Genomic DNA, 18,636 nt, shown 5'->3' with positions numbered 1-18,636 from the left:
GGGCCCGAATGAAAAAATGGTGGGGGTAGGGCCAGTCAGTCCTTACCATCAGTCTCTGGCCCCAGCTCTGTCTGTCCCTGGGAGCTGCCAGCCCCCCTGTGCTTTCCTCAAGCTCGGTGCCGCTCTGGAGCCCTCTCCACCCACAGACACCACCTACCATTGGGCCTGGGGAGAGAACCGCCCACAACCACAACAGCCCGGCCCTGTCGGGGTGTGTCCTCCCCCCACCCTGCTCTGCACGGAGCAGCTGCTGTGCAGACTTGTCAGATGACACAGGCCAGTTGGCAGCTTCCTCACCTTCACTTGGCCTGATTTTCCTGCTTGCCCCTGTGTGAACCAGGAGTGACAGGTTTAATTTCACTTCCTTGTTCCCCTAAAAGTGCTGCCCTAACAGCAACTGGGCATTTCCCTTCTGCCAACTGCCTCCTGCTGCGGGGTGAGTTGAGAATAGTCATTGCAACACGGAGCCATGGGCTACCCTCATGTCAACCAGTTCCTGCAGCTTGGCCTCTCCTCAGCTCCAGCCAGTCGCTCCATCTGCTCTCAGTGAGGACGCTGTACAGGGAGCATCACATCTCTCACTCTCACTTATACACACACACCTGGCTATCCCTGAACACACCTTCTGTGTCTATGTAGCTACAGACTCTGGTGTCCATCACCACAGTATCTCGACTGCAAAGTTACAAAGCAACCACCCAGTCTGAGGATCAGGATTCTCCCCTTGTCCCATCATGTGCTGAGAAGTGTGAACACTAATCTCCCCCTCCCTCTGCCTCCCCTCTAAGGCCATTGTTGGGTGGGATTCTCCCTCTTGGCCCAGCCCACTTGGACACTGTACAGGGGTCATGTGTGACAGAAACAACCCAGTAAGGTCCTAAATATTGGCTAACTACTTAGGCCAAAGAGGGAGCAGTCACTTATGGTGTGATTGCCTTAGTGCCCCTTGCAGGGGTTCTCCCATTCTGAGCCTTCATTCTCTTCCTGTGGCCCCTGCTTCCCCAAGCCCTTCTGCCCCAAACAGAGCTCCCCACAGCCCCAGTCCCTCAGCTGTCCCTTCTGCACCCCCAAGAACCCCCAATCCTTTCCCATCCCACCGCCCCATCCGTGACGTTATTGACATAATCTGGGACCGTATAGATCATTGCTGCAACCAAGGTCCTGTAGTGGTACCAAATCTTGTATAAAGGGGGTCACATGAGGTGTCTAAGACAAGGTTATGATTTGCTGGTTATGATTATGCTATCTGTTTGCATGTATCATTTTTTTATTTAAAGATATAAGTATTGGCTCTATACTGTCTGTATTTCAAACTTATGCTATGCTTCTGGGTGACACCCCAGACAAGTTGGTGTCAGCTCTGCCTAGCCTGCTTGTTAGGACCATCAGCTTTACATTTGACCCATTGAGAGAAGGCAGACACGCCTTGTGACTCAGCAAGTTATGCAGGGACATGCCTATGGAGGTTTTTCCATGCCATGTGATGGACAGCTTGTCTTTGGAACAAAGAAAGAAAGACCACATGACAAGAGAATATAAAAAGCTGCTGCAGCTCCTCCATCTTGTCTTCAATCCTGCTTCTTATCTCTGGAGGGACTTTGCTACACTGAAGCATTGAACGAAGGACTGATGACCCATCCCAGCTGTGGCTGTTCTCCAGAGACTTGATTTGAACCTGCAGTCTATTCTATCACTGCTGCAAGCCTGCCATCAAGAACTTTGCCATCACTGTATGTAATTGATTCTACCAGTTCTAACCAGTTCTAGCTCTCATCTATATCTTTTTCCTTTTATGAATAAACCTTCTCTCCCACATCTCTCCCACAGCACCTGCAACAACCCCATACTCCTCCTACCACCCAATAGCCCCTTAGCTGCCCAGCCCCTCTGTACCCCCAGCTCTGCTGCTCCCCTAAGATCACCCAGAGCCATTCCTCTCCTATCTGGGGGGCTGGGCTCAAAACATCTGACTCTGCAGTAGTGATGGTACAGGAGTTTCTCCAAACAATCCATCCCAGCAAGGGCAGGGTTATTAATTAACTCTGCATTTACAGGGGGAGGATTCAATCTGAGGCAGAGCTGCAATGGCCTTGTTAAACCAGTGATAAGTGTATTGAACACACAGTTTGCACTGGGAAAAGCAGCTGATAGACCTGCTCTTATCTAAACAAGAGTAAGCCCTGGAAAGATGGGCTGGGATGACACAAGCTCTAAGATCAAAGTCTGAGTGTATTCAAGGGTCCCATCTTGCAGTCCTGGTGCTTTCTACATTTTCACTGAGCTCAGTAGATGATGTGACTCACATGCAAGGACTGCAGGAGTAGGGCTTGATCCTCCACCCCCTGGAGTTAAAGGCAAAGATTCCATTGATTTCAGGGGTGCAGGATCCAGCCATTCATACCAGCAAAATTTCTGCATTTGAGCAGCATCTGCTGGTGTTTCCAAGGCCACAGGTCAGGGGTTTTCCCCCTCCTGCCAGCTTAGGAGTGAGTGGATGTTAAGTGAAGAATGTGAAGGGCCTTTAACTAGAAAGGTTTCATGAGTACCTGGATCCCGCATTGCTGGGCATTTCAGAAATACAGATGGACAGAGAATTCCCCTGACAGAAGCAGGAATAGAACAAAGATGGTGATCCAGGGGTTGAGGACATGGGCCGGGGGCTGCTTGGGACCCCCATGCTGCTGGCATATATGTTGTATTATATGTTGTATTAATTTGTATGGTGTAGGTGTAACCCTGAGGTTTTTTTTCAGGAGTTAAAGTCCATTTACAGACTATGAAGAGCCAATAACTGTCCAATCCTGTCCACTGATGGCACCACCCTCCTGACTGAGCCCAATATGATACTAGAAAGATGGAAAGAACATTTTGTGACTCTCCTCAATCATGAGTCAAGTGCAAATGATCAAATAGTAGACTCAATTGAACAAAGACAGTTTGATTTGAACTCAAACATCCGCCAACTTCAGAGGAGACTAAGAACGCACTTATGGAAATGACAAATGGAAAGGCAGCTGGAGCTCACAAATCCCAGCTGAAGTGCGAAAACATGGTAGTCCTATACTTCACAAAGCTTTGCTAGACCCAGTTACTTTCTGCTGGGAAAATAAGGTTTTACCCCAGGATTTCAAAGTTACCAAAATCGTAATAATCTGCAAGAGCAAAGGGGACAGACATAACTGCAGCAATTATCGTGGCATTTTGCTCTTCTCCATCACTGGTAGACTCCTTGGTAAGCTGTTGCTGAAAAGGTTTCAGGTTATTGCAGATGATGTACTCCCTAAATTCCAGTGTGGTTTCCATTCATCACACAGCATGGCCGACATGATATTTTCCCTATGCCAGTTACAGGAGCAAGCTGCTGAACAAGAAATGTCCTCGTATGTTGCCTTTGTTGACCTTAGTAAGGCATTTGACTATGTCAAATGCTCCACTGTCTTCTTGCAAAGTTTAGCTGCCCAAACAAACTAATCAACCTTATTTGCTGCTTCCATGCCAACATGCAGGCCCATGTATCAGTGGGTGCCGACTCATCTGATCCCTTTCCTGTAGCCCATGAGGTTAAAAAAGGCTGTGTGCTTCCCTTACATTATTTACTTTCAGAGTAGCAGCCGTGTTAGTCTGTATTCGCAAAAAGAAAAGGAGGACTTGTGGCACCTTAGAGACTAACCAATTTATTTGAGCATAAGCTTTCGTGAGCTACAGCTCACTTCATCGGATGGATGAAGTTTGTTCCTGGCTGGAATGACATGTACAACCATTACAGATGTCACTCTAACAACACGATTCGATGGCAGATTTCTAAACCTCTGCCCATTCAAGGCCAAAAGCAAATCCCAGAAAAGTGAAGTAAAGGATCTACTGTAAGCCGATGACTCAGCGTTTGTCACCCTTTCCGAGAACAACCTGCAGCATTTGCTGAATTCCTTTGCCCGTGTTGTATCCCTGTTTGGCCTCTGTATTAATGTAAAGAAAACAGAAATCCTGTACCAACCATCTCCTGGCAGAAACCCATCACTTCCACCACCACCAGAAATAAAATTGAACAGCTGCCAATTAAACAACATCAAGTCCTTCTGCTGCACAGGTAGCAGTTACCAATGACACTAACATTGACAAAGAACTTTCAGCACCCTTAAAGTCAGCTGTCTTAGCTTTTGGTTGTCTACACAAAGGACTATGGACAAGACAGGGGGTGGGGGTCAAAGTGTCCCCAAAATGCCAACTTTACAGAGCTGTTGTGCTCCCTTGTCTTCTATACTCGTTAGAGACCTCCCCCCTTTATCGTTGCCACATCCAAAAACTTAACTGTCTGCAAGAATGCTACCTACGCAGCATACTGGGAATCAAATGGTCTGACAAAATCGCCAACAACAAGGTACTACGGCAGGCAGCCATGCCAAGCCTGGAAGCCATGCTAGCACAGAGGCAAATGGCCTGGGTCGGCCACGTCATATGTATGGAAAACAATTGACTGCCTAAGAGAGTTCTGTGCAGCGGACTTGAAAAAGGCAGTAGGAAGGCTGGCCATCCCAGATGCTGTTACAAGGACTGCATCAAGCAGCACATACAGTCTGCTGGTCTGCACTTAATGACCTGGGAAGATACAGCCAAGGACAGGTGAGCTTGACACTCTGCTACGAAGGAAGCAGAACGAGCAACAGAATATCATTGTGCCACCTTGGCCAACAGTAGGAGGGAATATAGACACCAAAGTGCCCTGGCACATCTCCTGAACCCTAAATGTGGAAACTGATTTCCAGTCATAGTCGAATACAAGCAACAGATGGAATAAATGAGCACAAAGAGTCAAAGGTGTTAACATGACCCTGTCACTGTCTAACATTAAACAGTGTTAAACAAGGTTTGGGGGTTGGTTTTCAGAGACCTCAGCCAGCGTTGTCTCATGGCAAACACACCATTGAAAAATCCCTTTAACCTTTTATTAAAAATACAAAAAAGAAGATTAACAATTGAAATATTTGCAAAAGGAGAGGGATAGGACAGAATAAAAATAAGGTAGGGAAGGAGAACTGAGAGGGGGGAGGAATGACTGTCGAGGTCCCAAGTGGGGAGGAGGGGGGAAGGAAAGGAGGGACACCCGCACTGAGCTGGGAAGGGACAGGCAGGGCCACGGGCATATGAAGCGGGATGGGGGGCTAGCCTCCTCGAGTGGAAGCTTCACCCTCCGCCCATGGTTAACTTTTCAGCCACAAGTCTTGCATGTGTTTGGAGGGTGGGGAATGGGAATGAAGAATATTTCAGGGCACTAGAATAAATTAACATGGCCACAGAGTCTAGTGGCTGCTGAAGCAGACTTTGGTCCAGTTCTTTACACAGGGTGGAGATAATTACAGTGACTCCTGGAGCACAAGGAAAAAAGTCTGCAGAACTGATTGTGTCACCAGTCAAAAGAGCTGGTTTGCTGGCACCACAGCTGTCTTCTCACTAGCACTGTGGGTGTGTCCGAGGAATTTGAACTTTGTGCCATAACCATGCTGTGAGAAGGATCCAGTTACAGTGACGTTCCAGGCGCTATTGTAGTTGCAGTTTTGAAGCTGATGGATGTTCGAAGAGAGGACGGTGCTTCCATTTAATATAAAATGTATTAACTTAATGAAAACCTTAGGAGCAGGCTGGAGTTAAACCCTGTGGCTCCCTGACCCCTCCAGCAGGATGGATGTTACAGCCTGGGAAAGGGAAGCAGTCACTGGAAGCAGGAGCTCTCTCTAGAGAGAATGGCTCTGGGTGCTAGCAAAGCAGGGAACCCCCTGGAGAGATTGGAATGGCTCAGGAATAACTACACAGGATTCTGCAGATAGGGGGTTCACTCACTGCAACTCCCACTAAATTGCTCCCCTGAATATTTCCTGGCTTATTATGCTGATTAGTCAGAGGAGCGGCTGCTATCAACAGGCCTCGCTCCTGGGATTTGGGGGATAAAGTGTCACTTCACTACCAGGAAATCAGTTGTGAGTGTAGAAAGGCCCACACAGATTCAGAGACCTGTTCAGTCACTTCTCCACTGCCAGGTTCACATTTATTTGCTGTTCTGCTTTATTTACTGACAGATGTAGGAAACGATCACCATTTCTAATTTTCCCTTGGGGCGTTGTTGGGAGTGTGCAGGTATTTTTATCATCAACTCACTACTGTCATGCTCCAGAGTGAGAGGCTGAAAGATGGAAGGGAAACACCTGGGGCCAGATTGGGTGCAACTGATGGAGGGAGAGGGAGATTTTCTAAAGCTCCTAAGGGATTTAGGAGCACAAGCCCCATTGATCCTAACTCCCCTGTGTTTGTGAAAATCTCCCCCTCTGAGTGTAAATGGCACCTGTATGTGTCCATGAGGCCTCTTGTATACCAGATGGGCTCACTCCATCAGCATAACGTGGTGTGAGCCCCGAGTGAAGTCAGCCCTTGTTGGAAGCCCACTGCCCTTTAAAACAACATAGCCTCTTGCAGGTGCCAGGGGCCGTAGAGCCATAGGACCATGTTTCCAAAGGAGCTCAGCTCTGAACTGCTACATGTTGGCACCTGTGTGACATGGGCAGGTTTCCAGGAGCTCTGAGCAGCTCCTGTTGTTCTCAATGGGAGGGGAAGGGGAACAGTGTCCATTGGTTTCAGCTGGAGCTGCTGTACAGAGCACTGTGACATTGTTCCCATTGTGAGCGATGACCAAATCCATCCCTGACATCACCTTGACCCTGGGACACTGAGGCTGGGCCACAAACACAGAAAGGGAGTCCCAGGCCAGGTGTGAGCTGTTGTGGGGGGAAAACCATGAAGAACCCTCCCCTGGAATAAGCAGAACTGGGGCATGGGTCACTGTCCCCCACCAATACCTTGGTAGTTATTAGGGACAGGGCTGGAAGGGGAGGGGCTATGTCATGCCCACTCTGAGGTCTGGCCTACACCGGCCTTTCCCCTTGAACATTTCCAAAGTTGCTGCCAGAGCAACACCTAAACAAATACTTTACCATCGTTTTTAATAAGGGTACTGAGGTGCTATGGGGTAGTGGCAGGGAATGGGAATTAGGACATGGAAATTACCACATCCAAGCTGGAAGCCAAACTCAAGCAGCTTAATGGGACTAAACTGGGGGCCCCGGATAATCTCTATCCAAGAATATTAAAGCAAGCCCAATAGCTAGGATTTTTAATGAATTTGTAAATTAGGGGATTGTATCCTATGACTGGAGAATGATTAATATAGTTTCTATTTTTAAGAAAAGAGAAAAAGTGATCCAGGTAACTAGAGGCCTGTTAGTTTGACTTCAATTGTATGCAAGGTCTTGGACCAAATCTTGGAAGAAAAAGTAGTTCAGGACAAGAAGTAAACAGTAACTGGGATAAAATATAACATGGTTTTTAAAAAGGTATATTGTGCTAAACCAACTGGATCTCCTTTTTTGAGAAGATAATTGTTTCTTTAGACAAAGGAAAAGCATTAGATCTAATCTACCTGGATGTCAGTAAGGCATTTGATACAGTTCCACCTGGGAAACTATTAGTTAAATTAGAGAAGATGGGGATTAATATGAAAATTGAAAGGTGCATAATGAACTGCTAAAGGGTCATACTGAGGGCTTGTCTACACTAGAAATGCTACAGTGGTACAGCTGCACTGATGCAGCTGCGCTGCTGTAGTGCATCTGGTGAAGAAACTATGCCAGCAGAAGAGAGCTCTTCCGTTGTCATAATACCTCCACCTCTGCAAGAGGTGGTAGCTATGTCGGCAGGAGAAGCTTTCCCACTGACATAGCACTGTCCACACCAGTGCTTAGGTTGGTGTAATTTCTGTCACTCAGGGGTGTGAATTATTCACACCCCCTGAGTGATGTAAATTATACCAAAGTAAGCTCTAGTGTAGACCAAGCCTGAAAGGTGAATTGTCAGGCCGGAGGGAGGTTACTAGTGGAGTTCATGTATAAGATCTAATGCTTTTCCTTTGTCTATACGTGGCATGTATAAAGCTGATACAATGGTCTGTGTATATCCCATGATACAATGGCTCTGTTCACAGGCTGGCAGTCCTGGTTATTCATTCACACTTACCTGACTTTGCCCCATCACTGCATTGCCTGTTCTGTTTCTATAAAGACATTAACCCCTGCACATCTGGCCATTAACAATAGAAGATGAGAGGAGATACCAAGTGAGCTGTAGCTCACGAAAGTTTATGCTCAAATAAATTGGTTAGTCTCTAAGGTGCCACAAGTACTCCTTTTCTTTTTGCGAATACAGACTAACACGGCTGTTACTCTGAAACCTGTCATAAAAATAAACCAGAACTTTCCCAGCTCTCTACAGATGCTGTAATGAGACTTTTGGCACATCTGGGTACTGTAGAATTAACACCTGTTTATTCCATTTTCCTCTAGGTGTGGGCTCTGATCCTGACATCCCTGTGGAAGGTCACCAGGATGGAGGGATCCGAGTTGTGTGTCGATCATTTGGGTGGTACCCAGAGCCTGAGGCTCAATGGAGAGATCTCCAGGGGCAGGTCTTACCATCAGCCTCTCACAACATATTGCAAGAGGCCACCGGTCTGTTTCAAACAGAGATTGCTATTGTTATAACAGAAGAATCCAACCAGAAAGTGTCCTGTTCTGTCAGGAACCCCTGCCTGAACCAGGAGAGAGTGTCAACCATTTCCATAGCAGGTCAGTGCCCATCCACGCTGTATGTGGAATAGACTGAGCTTCTGCAGTTGTTAGTGTGGAACAATTCTTATTGGGTCTCCTATTTACTGGCCTGAATCTTCAGCATTATGAGCAATTCAGCTACATTCACAAAAACACTTAGGTGTGCTGATGCTCAGCACCACAAACACTAATTATATAGTAACCAGCGGTGAAAGTAACTTAAGGGACTTACCGAGATGCAGGGAGGCCGGGGTCCTGAGCAAGGTTGGTGGGGGGAGGTGGCTCTGGGCCCCCGGAAGGGGTGGGCCTTGGGCAAAAGGGGCGGGACTAGGGCCAGACTCCCACAGCCAGCCTTTCAGCGCTGCCCAGCCCACGCCACCTGGAGCTCCAGCAGCAATTTAAAGGGTCCGGGGCTCCCGTCTGCTACCTTTTGCCACCCCCCCCCCTCCGCCCATTAGCGTCCCTGCCGGTATGGTTGGCTGTGTATCGGCTCTTACTGGTATGCTGTACCATACTGGCTTACTTTCACCTCTGGGTGTAACCTGGAGTCAGTGAAGTTACTCCAGATTTACACTGGTGTAACAGATCTTAAGGAGAGTCAGTATATGATACTTTGAGGTACCTAGAAAATCACTGGGAACAACAAAGCCTGAGTTAGGTGCCCAGGCTCCCTGTACAACAGGGGCTAGACTGCAATTCACAGAAACCAGCCTGCTAAGTGCCACCTCCTCTTAGCTAGCCAATGGGAGATGACAAGGAGAGGGGTGTGTGTTAAGTCCCCTTTGTCTCAGAGATAGGTGCCTAAACTGGAGTATTGTGTCCAGTTCTGGGTGCCACATTTCAGGAAAGATGTGGACAAATTGGAGAATGTCCCGAAAGAGCAACAAAAATGATTAAAGGTCTAGAAAACATGACCTCTGAGGGAAGACTGAAAAAATTGGGTTTGTTTATTCTGGAGAAGAGAAGACTGAATGGGGACATGATAACAGTTTTCATGTACATAAAAGGTTGTTACAAGGAGGAGGGAGAAAAATTGTTCTCCTTAACTTCTGTGGATAGGACAAGAAGCAATGGGCTTAAATTGCAGCAAGGGCGGTTTAGGTTGGACATTAGGAAAATCTTCCCAACTGTCAGAGTGGTTAAGCACTGGAATAAATTTCCTAGAGTTGGTGGTGGAATCTCCATCACTGGGGATTTTTAAGAGCAGGTTGGACAAACACCTGTGAGGGATGGTCTAGATAATACTTAGTCCTACCTTGAGTGCAGGGGACTAGACTAGATGACATCTCGAGGTCCCTTCCAGTCCTATGATTCTCTAATGGAGCTGCGCCAAGCCCCATCCCTGATATTCCCCTTTTCAGTAATTAACCATGTTCAGTAACCAGATTATTGCTTGGACTTTCAATGGCTTAATAATAAAGCACAGAGGAGCCACATCTCACCATGTATTTCCCTGTGAGATTCTTTTAACTGGTCACAGTGTCACCATTGTTGCAATGTCCTTCTTTTGACACATGTTTGTTCCTAAGTCAATGACAGATCTCTTGCAGATCTCTTTTTCACATTTCACATCTGGGTGGTGGCTCTGGGTGTGATCCTGGGTGTTATCTTCTGTGTTCTCATTGCCCTGGCCAGTTACTGCTCCTGGAGTCAATGCAGAGCAAAAGGTAAAGTAACAAGAAGGGTGTCAGGGTTCCCTTCCCACTCTGAACTCTGGGGTACAGATGTGAGGACCCCCATGAAAGATCCCCTAAGTTTATATTCTACCACCTTAGGTTAAAACTTCCCCAAGGTACACTTCCTTTCCTTGTCCTTGGGTAGTATTGCTGCCACCACCAAGTGATTTACACAAAAATTTGGGAAAAGGGTCACTTGGAGTCCCTATCCCCCCAAAATATTCCCCCAAGCCCCTTCACCCCCTTTCCTGGGGAGGCTTGAGAATAATGTGAGTACCGACCAGACTCTTTGTCTCTAGGACACTGAAAATCAATCAGGTTCTTAAAGAAAGAACTTTATTTAAAGAAAAAGTAAAAGAATCATACCTGCAAAATCAGGATGGAAGGTAACTTTACAGGGTAAAAACACAGAGGATTCCCCTCTAGGCTCAGCTTCAAAGTTACAAAAAACAGGAATAAAACTCCCTCTTAGCATAGGGGAAATTAACAAGCTAAAACAAAAGATAATCTAATGCATTTCCTTGCCCTTACTTACAATGTTTGTAATCTTAGATGAATCATTTCAGGTATGTTTTCAGGAGATGTTTTACTTTCCTGGCCTCTCTCTCCATCCAGAGAGAGAACAAACAAAGAGAAACAAACACTTCCCCCCGACCCCCAGATTTGAAAGTATCTTCTTTTCTTATTGATCCTTCTGGTCAGGTGCCAACTAGGTTATTTGGGTTTCTTAACCCCTTACAGGTAAAGTGTTCTCTGTTCATCTGGCCAGGAGGGATTTTATGCTATTGCATACATAAAGGTTGTTACCCTTCCCTATATATTTATGACAAAGGGAGAATTCAATTTGACCAGTCAGAGATTTAAAAACAAAAATGGAGATGCCAGGATTGAGGTGCTTTGATTAAATGTTTGGAAGAGTTTGGGGCAATGGAGATAGGTTGAGGGCAAAGGGTGCTCTGAATACATTATGATTTCACGTCTGAACTCACAAGTGTCAAGTGGGTTCATCCTGTCAGATCTCACTAACAAGTCCCAATGGAATGTGATTCTGAAATATTCCATGGGGATCAGCATTGCTCAGTTTGAAACACCCATGTGAGGCTTAGTAAGCTATGCTTGCAGCTGTGACATATCTAACTTGTTTGCTTGCAGACAAAACAATGCAAAGTAAGAGAGAAGTAAGTTTCTTAGGGCCCAATTCTGTGCACATGCACATCCCTTCTGTTGAAAAATTGTATAGTCAATCGTTTAACCACACTCTGTTTCATTATGAAATATATTCAAGAGACCAAATAACCAGTATCAGTCAGGTTTATTGCTAAAGCTCAATAATAGTATAGTAGAGGAAGAAAGGTTCATTACGATACCTGTGTCCAGGAAGCCGTCTTGTGCAGCCTTGTTAAATTCACCTTACACAGAAGGTGTGCACTCAAAGTTACTCTCCCAAAGTTATCCTTTTTATATCCTGCCTGTTCCTAAGTAAAAGGTACTGTGTCCTCTGAAACTAGATTTATTCAATCAGTTTTTCTGTACCAAAGTGTACTCCGTATCTTGTTGTTCTCAGCATGTGCATTCCAGGTACCAAGGGGCATGAAGGCACCTCCTAGGTTTGTACTAGGGTAGAACAATCATATGTCTTGTCCTTTTCCCTTGGGACCTTCCAGTGGTGGCCTTTGAGTGTGTGGAACAGTTACATTAGCCATGGGTTTGCTGTTATAAACACAACAGCATGAAATATCACCTCTTGCCTTTTTCTCCCTCTAGAGACTCTGCAATCTGCGATGGAGAGGCAGAAATGTCAGTGTCTGGGACCAATGGGATGGGTTGAAGATTTCAAGTCATGATAGTCGAGTTAGCTCAGTGAAGCCAACTTAACTCGATTGAAAGACACATTTGATGCAGAGTAGTCACAGTTTACCACCTTTAGCTCAGTTTTAGCTGATGGAGTTACAGCCTGTTTTAATGAGTGATGGGGAACGTCTCCATATTGGCACCAGGGCCCAAGCTGTGAGCTCAGGGGCTGCTCATGCTCACACAAATGGGCTCTGAAGGCGAATAATAAAGCCCATGGGAATTATAGAAATGGTTCTCTGAATCCAGGGCCCTGAATAACACTTGCCATCCTGGGCCGGTGTCATTGCTGGAGACTGGGTACGTCTATACTGCAAAAAACCCACCCACGGCAGCAAATCTCAGAGCCTGGGGCTTGCACTGCATGGCTAAATATTAATATTGTAGACATTCCGGCTTGGGCTGGAACCCAGGCTCTGAGGCCCTCCCCCTCACTGGGTTTCGGAACACAGGTGCTAGCCCAAGCAGGAATGTCTGTACTGCTATTTTTAGCCCTGTAGCATGGGCTCCCCAAGCCTGAGTCAGTTGGCCTAGTCTCTGGGCCCCACTGTTGTGTTTTGTTTTGGGGTTTTTTTTGCAATGTAGATGAACCCTGAGAGACTTGTCCAATATTTAACAGGATCCCTCACTCAGGATCCCCCTGTGTTGTGGCTCTTCCATACACATGTAATGAGGGAGAGGGCAGGATTTCACCTGCAGTGAGCATGTACACCCACAACCTCAGCTCCACTCTACAGCGACTCTATGCATTAACCATACAGGTCTGATCAGTGCAGAACAGTGTCTGTGGTTCTACATTAAATGAAACTGATTTTTTAGGAACACAATGTTTTAAGGGTTTTTTTCCAATTTCCCCCCTCATGATGTTACTACAGGGCAGAGTTAAGGTTGTTTAGGTGCCTTAGCTGCATTTCGAGACCATGGAATGTTTGGATTTCTTTTAAATATAACCATAATTCTGTATTGTCTGGGTATATAACATTTGGTTTGGGGATAATTACAAGATTCCTGTAATGACTTTTACCCAGGGTCCATGGTTGGGGTGATGGTGGGCCCCGCACTTTTAGGAATCTTCTGCCGCTCCTGTCCTAGACCTAGACCCTCTCCAATTGAGCTTCTTCCCCATTCACTCCCCTGAAACCACTCTCACCAAAATCTCTAATGACCTCTGTGATGTTCCCAGCTCAGCCTCTTCTATGGCCTCCCAGACACACCCACTGTCTCCCTTCAGTCCACACAAATTCCATATAACAAAGAGATACCTGCCCCAGGGAGCTCACCCTCTGCATGACAGACAGGCTATAACAGAGGGATGAAAAACACAAGGGACGTGAGGGGTTGGGAGGGCAAGCAGCGAGGTAATGATAAAAAGAAACCAAAGTCCAGCTCATCACTTGCCCAGCCAGTTCCAGACAAGAGAGATTACTGGGGCCACAGCATATATGTGTTTGGAGGAGGGATTTAAGAGAGAATAAGGGAGCAGCTTTACAAATATTGATGGGGCATTTTCTCCATGCACGGAAGGGGAGAAAACACTGAGGTGCTTGAGGGAGAAGCAGACAGGTGGGTGACCCAGCCTGCCAGGAGCAGCCCTTACCATTTTGCCCAAGAGGGCAAAAAATGTTTTCTATGCAATGGGAAGACAGTGTTGACAGCTCAGTAAAGCTGGTGGATTTGACAGACAGGGAAGGGCTGAATGGTGAAGGGACTAATGGCAAAGACTATTAGCTTGTGCTGGTGTGGTGCTGGGTGGGGCAGAGGGTCTTAGTGAAGGGACAATAAGACGGTGGGGGATGTGGTAGCAGAAACAACCCGGAAGGGAAGATGGGGCAGTAGTTGGAGAGGTGTGGGGAAGAGAAGCAGGTTTGTGAGTAAAATTATACCTGGGCTTTTGCATGGTCAGGACCCTAGATTGTAAACTCTTTGGAGCAGGGACTGTGTCTTTTTATAGTCTGGAGTGTGTGTGTGTACAGAACCAAGTGCAGTGGGGGCCCAGCCCTGAGTGTATGTGTACAGGACCTAGTATGGTGGGCCCCAGCCCTGAGCGTGTGTGTACAGGACCTAGCGCAGTGGGGCCCAGCCCTGAGTGCGACCTCTAGATGCTACTGGAATGTAAATAATAATGTGCAGTGGGAGCAGCAGACCAGCATGGGATGTGGAGATATGGCCTGGGGTGGGGCTTAAAGGCATGTGTGTCTGTGCAGAGGATGGGGGATGAAGAGTGGCAGGTGGGGAGGAGGTTGCAGGGATCAGTGTGGGAGGGACGTGGAACGGTGACTTGGAGCCAGCAAGCCCTGCTCTCTGGTCCAGGTTTATGTGTGCAGTATCTGAGGTGTATAAGATAGTACATGTAACAGCTGGGACAGGACAGCTTGGGTCCCTGTCCCCATAAGAAGCTCTGCTCTGCGCTCTTCTCTGCTTAGCGTCCTATTGACAGATCTTTCAGAACATTCGTATCATCAGTGCGGGAGACGTCACTCTTAGTTCGACTATTGCCCATTAATTTTGGTGACTCAACATTAACTGAAGGTGTCTTTTACCTTCCAGCGGAATATGGCAGGATGGCATGACTTCCCCATGGCAGGACGTATTTAATAACCTGGAACTCCCCTCTTCTCTGACTCTTCTGGGAAACCAGGCCAGTCTCAGCATCCTGGTTTCTGGGGGCCAACCCCATCTTATTTGCCCATCTTGCCCACGGTCGGTACCTAATATTGGACCAGTCCTGTGCTTTCTTCTCTTGTGGTTGTCTGTGGTGGCTGACTCTTTCAAATCACTGACCTTCTTTGAGGCACCACTGTGGTTGCTTAGTTCCTTCGAAATATGGGAGCTGGAACTCCCATAGTTGTTGCTGCCCTCCTGACACTACCTTGAGAGAGTGAATGTCCCACCGTCATGGAAGTGCTTGTGCCATGCTGCTTGGTCATCCGTTCTTGGTGGAATGGGATCTCAGATTCCACTTCTGATACCATATAGTCAGGGGAAGCACATTTAAGTACTCCACTCAGCTGCCTCAGGGTGGCCCTGCAAGTACCTTGCCTCAGTTTACCCTCTTCGGCACTACTTAAATAACTCCATGTAATCTGAAAAATCTGAAACAAAAGTCCCTTGCTGGGATCTACTTTACTCATAAACTCAAAGGTCAGAAGGGACCATCATGATCATCTAGTCAGACTTCCTGCACATTGCAGACCACAGAGCCTCACCCACCCACTCCAGAAATAGACCTCTAACCTCTGGAAGAGTTACTAAAGTCCTCAAATCATGATTTAAAGATTTCAAGTTTACAGAGAATCCACCATTTACACTAGTTTAAACCTGCAAGTGACCTATGCCCCATGTTGCAGAGGAAGGTGAAAATCCCTCAGATCTCCGCCAGTCTGACCCAGGGGAAAATTCCTTCCTGACCCCAAGTATGGGGATCAGTTAGACCTTGAGTATGTGGGCAAGACCCACCAGCCAGATACCTGGGAAAGAATTCTCTGTAGTAACTCAAAGTCCTCCCCATCTAGTGTCCCATCATCAGAGATATTGGCTGCTAGCAGTTGCAGATCAGCTACATCCTCTCGCTGCCCTCTGCCTCAGTGGTTCCCACCCCTTCCCTTGTCCCCCCTCAGGCCCCACTGGGCCTGCCCCTCTCTTTCTCCCTATCTGCCCACTTGGTGCCCACCCTTCTCCTTTGCCCCCCTCTAACCCTGGGTGCCCACCTCTTTCCTCACCACTCCTTTATCCTCTGGTGCCCAGGGCTTCCCTTGCCCCCATTTTCTCCCCAGGTGACTGTCCCACTCCTCTCTTCTCTGCCTCTATTCCCATGTGGCCTGTCCCTTCCCTCTTCCCCCCTCTTACTACTGATACCTGCCTTTTCCACCTTTTGATGCCTGTTCTTCCGCTTGCCCCACCACACCCTCTGATACCTACATCTTCCCTCACCCCCAACATCTGGCTCTCTGCTCACCCCCTCTGCCTCACTGATGCAAGCCCCTTCCCTCTGCCGTCTTGATACCTGGCTCTTCCTTCAACCACTTTCTTCCCCATGAAGGCCCCTCCCCTCAACATCCTCTGTCCCTCTGGTGCCTCCCCGTTACCTCACCTCCTCTTCCTCAGGCACCTTCCCTCTCCTGCTCTTTGCCCCGCAGTGACTACATCTCCCCTTGTCCCCTATAGCCCCCCTGACACCCGCACCATCCCTCAATCCTCTCTGTCCCTTTGGTGCTTGTCCCTCCTTCCTGTGGGTGGAAACCCTTTCCCTTGCCCAACCATCTCCCAGCCTTTGATCCCAACCCCCTCACACTTGCTCCTCCCCACAACTCTCTGGTTCCCCTCCCACCCCTGGGGCATATCCTTCCTCCTGGCATTGCATGGGGGCCCCATGACACAGTGATTAATGGGAATGAAGGTTAATTTCCCTTTCATCCTAGTGACCAGCCCCTGACCCTGGCACTGATTCTGTGACTCTCTCCCCAGTGAACATGACTCTGGATCCAGACACATCAAATCCCTGGCTCATCCTGGTCTGAGGATCTTAAACATGTGAGAGATGGACATACCCCACAGGATCTTCCCGATAATCCTAAGAGATTTGATACTTTCCCCATTGTCCTGGGTGCTGAGGGATTTATGGACGGGAGGTGTTACTGGGAGGTGGAGGTGGGAGACAAGACAGGCTGGACTCTGGGGGTTTGTAGAGAATCTGTGAGCAGGAAGGGGCCAGTCAGACTCACACCTGGGAATGGATACTGGACAATGTGTCTGAAGGATGGGGAATACAAGGTCCTCACCTCCCTCTCAAGCTCCCTCCCCGTGAGCATCAGGCCCAGCCGAGTGGGTCTGGAATCCCATGCCTGTAGGCGATGCACCCTTGCATCCTTGCTTACCCTCAGGAGTGAGATATTGGCTTCTATGACCCCCACCTGTGGAAAATGGTGGCTGAATTAGCAATATTGTCCCTAGACACCTGCAGTGATCCCTTTAAAAAAACACCTAGACCCTTTGCCCTATCTTGAGCACCCAACCTCTCCCCCTCCCCTGGAGGGCACTCACCATGTTTAAGATGCTTGCTGAGATGTGTGCTTGCCAAGGGTCACTGAGAAAGTGATTTGTATGTAAAAAGAGGTATATTTTTACACTATAATGTTTCAGTGCTGTGCGTGAACTAAAAATCATGCTTCTGTGAATTGTTTCTTGTGTTTCTATAGATTTGGCCTTCAGGGGATCTTCCTACACACTGGGGGAGCACCTCCACCAAATAAGGAAGTGACCAAGGTGCAGCAAGGAGGACATGTTCTGAGAGGTGCTCCAATCCTCTGAGGCTGAAAAAAGAGGATACAGGGAGTGGACAAAGACTTTAAAGGAAAAATAATTCAAACTCACAGGGAGGCCAGAAAGGAGAGCAAGGAACACATTGTAAAGGGCCAGGAGTGGATGATAAAAATGATGGAGGAGCAAACAGCAATGTTGAGGTCCCTAATCATGCTCCAGGCAGAACACATGAGTGCTCCCTCACCAGCCATTACAGAACTGCTTTCCATGCCTTCCCCAAACTCCTCCCCCGCATTCCTTGCAACATCCCAGAACATCTCTGTGTGCCGTTCCATCCATCCCTTTGGACACTTTCCCAAACGATAGCTGGATTTACACACAGTTATGAGAGCGTACTGCCATACGCTTTTTTCTCCCTTCCCACCAATCCTTTTGTGTGTGTTGTTAATTGTTATTTAATAAAAACAAACTCTGAAAGATACCAATCTTTATTTGTCGCCGACACATGGTGGTCGCTGCTGACAGTTATACACTTGCTGACTGCAAATCCTGGTCAGGAATCATCAAAATTTTAATGCAAAGCAGCAAGTTAACAAAGCGTGGCAGAGTGCTGTGTAGAAATACACGTGACTGGTGTTCATTGTCAAAATGTTGTCTCAAAGCCTCCCTGACTCCAACAGCCTCCCATTATGTTCCTCTAGTAGTCCTGGTATCTGGCTGCTTAAAATAAGCCACCAGGTGATCCGCTTCCGTGCTCCACACGGTGGGGAACATTTATCATCGAATCCTAGAATCCTAGAATATCAGGGTTGGAAGGGACCCCAGAAGGTCATCTAGTCCAACCCCCTGCTCGAAGCAGGACCAATTCCCAGTTAAATCATCCCAGCCAGGGCTTTGTCAAGCCTGACCTTAAAAACCTCTAAGGAAGGAGATCCTACCACCTCCCTAGGTAACGCATTCCAGTGTTTCACCACCCTCCTAGTGAAAAAGTTTTTCCTAATATCCAACCTAAACCTCCCCCACTCCCCCATTTCACCCTTAGCCTCACAGCTATTATAGAGCATGCCCCCAGCTGCTATCACCATGGGAATAGTTTCCTTATTTAGGTCTAGCATTCCATAAAGGCAGCACCAGCATGCTTTTAATCTGCCAAAGGCACATTGTACAGTCATTCTGCACCTGCTCAACCTATTGTTGAAGCA

At 47.5% G+C, this 18,636-nt stretch overlaps 1 long non-coding RNA gene across 1 annotated transcript; it reads left to right on the top strand.

Moving 5' to 3' along the window:
* The first annotated feature begins 138 nt into the window (after positions 1 to 138).
* On the top strand, positions 139 to 17,913 carry LOC140898296 (uncharacterized). The gene is made up of 5 exons (XR_012154937.1): positions 139 to 1,730; positions 2,754 to 3,232; positions 8,385 to 8,666; positions 10,199 to 10,315; positions 17,371 to 17,913. It is a non-coding gene; the product is annotated as an uncharacterized lncRNA (long non-coding RNA).
* The last annotated feature ends 723 nt before the right edge of the window (positions 17,914 to 18,636 follow it).

Source organism: Lepidochelys kempii, chromosome 14 (assembly GCF_965140265.1).
Source record: "Lepidochelys kempii isolate rLepKem1 chromosome 14, rLepKem1.hap2, whole genome shotgun sequence".
Taxonomy (NCBI): Eukaryota; Metazoa; Chordata; order Testudines; family Cheloniidae; genus Lepidochelys; species Lepidochelys kempii.
Note: the sequence above shows the minus strand (reverse complement) of the source record. Positions and strands in the feature narration are given on the sequence as shown.